The 6,020-nt window shown below is 55.0% G+C and overlaps 1 protein-coding gene across 4 annotated transcripts in view; it reads right to left on the bottom strand.

The window, feature by feature from the left end:
• The window catches only part of Sfmbt2 (Scm like with four mbt domains 2), a 183,418-nt gene extending 178,268 nt beyond the window's left edge, over nt 1-5,150 (bottom strand). For 2 of the 4 annotated variants that reach the window (XM_055593892.1, XM_055593894.1), the window contains exon 1: nt 4,913-5,150. The gene's annotated coding sequence lies outside the window, so the exon portion shown is untranslated. Of the gene's footprint in view, nt 1-3,103; nt 3,233-3,629; nt 3,907-4,912 lie in introns of those variants that run through there. The other 2 variants (XM_055593893.1, XM_055593895.1) reach the window with 2 other exon arrangements.
• Nucleotides 5,151-6,020: the final 870 nt, after the last annotated feature.

The raw sequence follows: 6,020 nt of genomic DNA, 5'->3' as shown, positions 1-6,020 counted from the left end.
ATACATACATACATACATACATACATACATACATACATACATACATATTTAATACCTGATAGAACCTCAGTCCCTTCATTTGGTGTAGTTAGGCCAGGTTCTTTGACTATGGCACCAGGATAGAGGGGTGACAGTGGGCGACACTAACAATGGTTTACAATCCAAGATCTAAAGTAGCTTCCCACCAGGGGCCAAGATCTTCCCTGCCCAGCTAACATTTGCATGCTAGGTGTCCAAACCCGCAGAGGCAAGCACATGGGGAAAACAGAAAGCTAATGAGAGAGGACTAGAAGTCTGGGATTGGAGGCACAGGTGCGCGAATGTCCCTAACGCCCAGAATCCCACCTAACCCCTCCAATCCTCAATATCCCAAAAATTCCAAAAGTGAAACTGAAAAGTTTGGGCACTGTTTCCGGAACCAGCCTTTCCTGGCGTTGTCTCGGAACTCCTGGATGCTACACTGACATCAAGAAGGAGCACCCGCACCGGCTCCTCACAGAGCCCCGGAAAGCTCCCTAGGATTTTTATGTGCAAAGAATCCAAACTCCAATCACTGGAGTGTCCCAAGTCCCCTCTAAATCGCGCTGGTCGCTGGCATCACCTCAGTACCTCCCTCATTCCGCCCCTCCCCATGAAAAAGGAACACTTGGGTCCTGCGACAATCGCGTGGAGCATTCTTTGGAATTAACTGGATACTCGCTTTCATGGCCCGACCCCGGTGCAAAATTGTGGGTTTCCAAGAGTTGGGATGAGCTGCGCCCTCGGCGGCGGCAACGCCAGGAGGAAAAGGGAAGAAAACCACGGCTGAAATGGCAGTTTGCAAACACAGAACCATTTTGTGCTTGTCCTCACCTCAGCGGAGCCCACGGACGTCCCCCGAGGACGCGCCTAAGCGCAGGCTGGGAGCGCCGGGGACGCGCCGCGCGCTCCGCTTTGGAAGATGAAATGCTTCCTGTCCCGCCAGTCACCAACCGCTCAGGTCGGAGGAGATACAACTTGCGGTGGGGTCTCGAACCCCTATCTTCCATCCACCAGACTCCGCGAGCAGACCCGGAACACCGACTTTGCGGAGTCTGAGCGACCCAATGAAATCACCCTCTAGCTTCCTGCGACCGCCGGGTGACCACGTTGTCGCAGTAATTGCAGACCTGGCCGGTCAGTGCCGTTTTTAATCCAGCCCTTTAAAAATGCGTTCTCGGGCTCAGCCTTGCCCTTTCACGTTCGCTGGCGGAAGAATGTCCTCCCCGACCAGCCTGCACCAGAAACCACGAGCGACCGGCGCGTGCTCACGCCCACAGTCCTCCGAGGGTCTTTTTCTGCTAGACCCGAGGCGCTACCCTACTCCTTTGCAGCGTCCTGGACACGGGCGACCCCTGTCGGGGACCCCTGTTCTCACTAGACTCCTCCAATCGTGCCTTCTGAGTGGATTTTTTTTTTTCTAGGTCCAGGTTTGCTGGCTTTCCTAAGAACAACCCCCCTCACCCCCCGCAAGAGTGGCTTCAATTTTTGTCTCCAAACTCCACTTCTAGACCCCTCACCCATCCAGACCCCGGAGGCAGACCGTCACCCAGCACTCCAACTCCCATTCACACTCCAAGACCACAGCCTAGCCCCGCGCCCCCTACCCACGGGGGGCGCCACTCACACAGCAGCCCGGTGGGTGCCCACACTGAGGGAGGAACGGTTTCTTCCTAAAAAGCACTCCCCTCGCCTTGCTTACAACCGAAAAATCGGAAGCAACCTGGCAACTCCTCAGGTTGACCTTGTATGTCTTCTGCTTCCACGTGCTCAGCAAGCCCCGACTCCGGGGACCCTCGACCTCCCACCTTTGCAGAGAGTGCAGCTAAAGAAGAGCCTGCTACTTGAGGAGGCACGTTCCCAGTCTCCACCGCACACGGAATCCCCCTGACCGCACGCAGCCCTCCCGACTGCACTGAATGCGCTGGACAGTTAGTCGTTTTAAGAAGCACCTCCTCGCTCCGCCTAGGCCACGCAGGATCCAGCCCCGAGCGTGAAAGAAAACGCATCCCCTGGAAAAGCGAAGTGAATCATCCCCTCTGCCCTCGTGTATTTTGCACCCCGTGTCAGCAGTTTGTCACGTCAGGTTGTGGCGGAGTCTGGTTTCGAGACACACACACACACACACACACACACACACACACACACAGGCGTGGGGGAGGGGTCTCTTGAACACGCACCACAGTGACTGCGCGTACGGACTTGCACACGGTTCCACGGGCACACACACACGAGGCAGTTGCGCTTGGATGCTCTCGTCCCGGCCCAAGGCACCCCTCCACCCAGATCCTCTAGCAATGGACTTGATACAGATAAACCACGGAAAAAACTGAAACAGCTCGCCCCACCTCTTTTTTCCTACTTAATTCGCTAAAGCAGCTCCTGGAGTAACCAGAGAGAGTCGGAACTAAGGCGTGGCCACTTCAGTTGGGTTTTTTCCCACCTCAAAACCTTTATTTTCAGTTTTCGAAAGCCACCTTAGCCCGCCATATTGGAACTGGCACGGTGTCTGAAGACTCCTTCCCCGCTGCTCTAGCGCTTCCAAGAAAACACAAGTATGGACTGGGCTGGGGACGTGTGTCCGGCCACCGCGAACCAGCCACTTCCCACCCCCAACGCTCTCCCTTCCCCAGCCTAATTCCCTTCAGCCACTCCAGGTCAAAATCAAAAAATGCATCAAGCAGTTCTTATCGTTGCTTTTTTTTTTTTTTTTTTTTAAGGATTTCAGCAAGACACACGCACATAAAAAATAAATAAATAAACCCCAGAGCTCGATCGCGTTCGGAATTCTGAAAAGAGACAGGATGAGTGTACACAGGAAAGCCCCCAAGTGACAGGGCATTACTTTAAAGGGTGATAAAAAACGAACAAAAAGATCGTCCTAGCTAGAGCTCGCTCCGAAACTACTAGTGACAATTTCAATTCCGCTGCACAAGGCAAACGTTTCCAATCCGGCGATTCCAAACGTCTACGCGATTTGGGAAACAGTCCCCACCCCACCCTTGCTGATTTCCAATTCCACCACCACCACCACCACCACCACCACCTTCTCCTCTCCAGCCTTTCTAAAACCCCAAATACACACCAAAAGAGGGAGACCCCAGCGCCGAGGAGACGCGGGAACGCGGGGTAGGTGGCAGCGGCGGCTGCGTCGCTAAAACGAGTGCACAAACGAGGAAGGTGGGCGGCGGGAGGGAACGAGCTGCACCCGGAGGAGGACGAGGTCACTTTGCAACTCTGGACAGACTCCCGCAAGGCCTGGCTTTTCAGAGCTCGGAGTCAGGGGGAGGGGGGCAGGGGAAGAAAAAAAAAAATGACAACCCAGAGCGCACAGAGGAGTTAGAGGCTTCGCTCAAGTGCTGCTCATTTCCTCTCCAGCCCCAGCTCTTCGGTTTTTCTCCTCCTTCCTCCCCAACCTCCGCCTCCCCCACCTCCACTCACGCTGGTTCGTGCTTCCTTCTTTACAAAAAAAGAAAAAAAAAACAAAAAACAAAACTGGAAAAAAAAAAAAAAAAAACACAAGACTCGTTTCGGCGCACTCAACCTGCGGGCCAGAGATCTGCTCGCGGGCTGGATAGGACGAAGGGACAGTGACTGGGGCGGCGTCCTACCTGAGGAAGTTTGTCCTGCCCGAGATAGTGGAGCCTGGCCCCCGGGTGCGACAGGAGTGGGCGCCGGTCCTGCTCACCCGCCCTCTCTGGATCACTCGCTCTCTCTACACGCCGCCTCCCTAGCGCGCCCGCTCGGGTCCTCCAGCTCCCACTACAGCCTCATTCCAATATGGCATCCTCTCTTTGCGCATGCCCGGCACTCTTTTTTAAGATTTCTCTCTTTCTCTCTTGTACGGCGAACTCCTTCAACGACCTTTTTCCAGCGCTTGCAAAATGTCTCAAGCCAATTAGCCTGCTGTTCGTGGCAGACTCCTTCTTCCGCCCACAATGCGACGCCCCCCCCCCCCAACCCCCATGCTCCGGCTTTCGGAGACACCTCCCCCAGCTAGCACAGTCCTAGCCACGCGGCCCCCTGGGGCCGCTCCCTTCCCTCCTTTCCTTCAACTCCCTCCGTAAGTGAGCAGTAGAAAGTTCACGCCGCGGGCGTTTCCCAACACCCCATTTGCACCCACAACTGGACCAACACCTCAATTCCTTCTCTGTTGTTTGTTTTCTGGGTTTGCAGTCCCCTGGTCGACCCAGGGCACAAACTTGTGATTTATCCGTCCAAGAGCTTTCGAAATGGGGAGAATTGGCGACCCCAAGAACAAGATCGACGGTCCCTCCTGGTCAGCCCCACCCTGCGCTTTAATTGTGCATTTCTACCAAGATTGTCACGTCTCCTGCCCTTGGGGGAGGACAGAAGAGATCTGGGATAGGTTTTCTATGGGCTAGTACAACCCCCCCAAAAAAAAGCTGGGAAAGAAGTTAAGACTGTCAGGGATATCTACCTTCTGGGATCGAGTAGGATGCGCGTGACCAAGCTCGCCAGGCTTCTCTCGGGGGACCTGGCCAGGATAAGTTCCCAAAGGGTGGGGATTCCCTGGCCCAGATCAAGAAAAACGAGGCCCTTTGCGATCTACAGGAGTGCAGAGGAAGACCGGCGCAGCTCGGTCGGGGAGGTCAGACCGCACTTTGTCGCCGGCGTGGTGGGAAGCCTGAAGAGCTTCCCCCGGCCCTAGACGCAATGGCTGGACAGAACACAAACGAACTGTCCCCAGTGCAGAAAAGCTGGAGATGTTCGGGCAGACAAGATCCGCAGCTCACGAAGCTGGGAAGGAGTGGGGAAGTGCTCTATAGAGCCGGTCACACGGACAGAAGAGACGCGATTACTCAAAGTCCTTTGCCTTTGCAACCCCGGGTGGAACCCACACACACACACTCCCCAGTCTTCTACTGCCTACCTTTCTCTTATACCACTCTCTGAAAAACGACCACATCCTGGGATTTTTGTCACCGTCCCTGATTCCAACCTTCAAGCGATATATATTCTCCTCCGTGGTTCCCTAAGGAGTGATGGGGGTTAAGGACCGCCAGTGGAGTGAAGGAGCCAGAGGCAAACCTGTGCGCTGGAGAGATCACCAACTGTGAAGAATCAGGAAGGGACGCGCCCAGAAAAGGCGCATCCCGCTGCTTACTAGACCTCTGGGGGTGGGGGCGTGGGCAAAGGTCAAAGAATGGGGAGGATGGTGGAAGTTACAAGAGACTGAGCACTGCCAGTCTGGGAAGATCCTATTTCATTAACATTTTGGATGACTCCAGGTCTAAAGCGCCTCGCCGTGCCCACACACCTCCCGGAGCCAGCTAAGACCCAGAAGCGCCCGGTCACTCAGTTATCAGTATTCGCTGAGGCTCACCCTTTAATCGCCTGCCCGAGTTTGCAAATTGTGAAGTTTGGCAGTGTCCCAACTTTTTAGGAACACCAAACCGGACTTCTGAGCTCCTGCCACTTAAGGTCACTGACGGCAGAGACTCCTTAAAACAACCGAATCGGGTCCCTGAACTTTACCCATCCCACCCGCACCGCAACTGCCTCCTTCAGCATCCGGAGGTGGTCCCAGGTGATGAATCGGAGGATTCCGGAGTGTATGCTTTAGCTCTGGGTCTCAAAACCCCAAATTATCTCTTTTCTCTCATTCAACACACAGTAGAGCCTTCATGGAGAGGTGGGGAACGAAATTCAAAGTCATCTTTAGAGACTTTCACAGCACACAAGTTCCATCCTGCGCTTCTGTCCTGGATACCACGGGTCACTGGCCCGTCCATTCCAACCCCCACCGCCAACCCCCACTTCGCCCCACCCCAAGCGCTAAGCGCTCTTGGACCGGAATAGCCGGGAGCTCAGACTGCATCCCACAACTCAACACAGTAGCAGGCAGTGGCTGCTCTGGGCGCCCTAGACGGCAGGACTCCTTTGTGAGAGTCCCAGACCGCCCACCTAGCTCCCAGCTTCCCTAAGGGACTTCCGGGCCGCCCTTGTTTGGAAGGAAATCGAATTCCACCAGTCCACCA

This window comes from Psammomys obesus, unplaced genomic scaffold, assembly GCF_907164565.1.
Source record: "Psammomys obesus unplaced genomic scaffold, mPsaObe1.curated_primary_1811, whole genome shotgun sequence".
NCBI classification, from domain to species: Eukaryota; Metazoa; Chordata; class Mammalia; order Rodentia; family Muridae; genus Psammomys; species Psammomys obesus.
The sequence above is the reverse complement of the archived record's forward strand: the minus strand, read 5'-3'. Positions and strand labels throughout refer to the sequence as shown.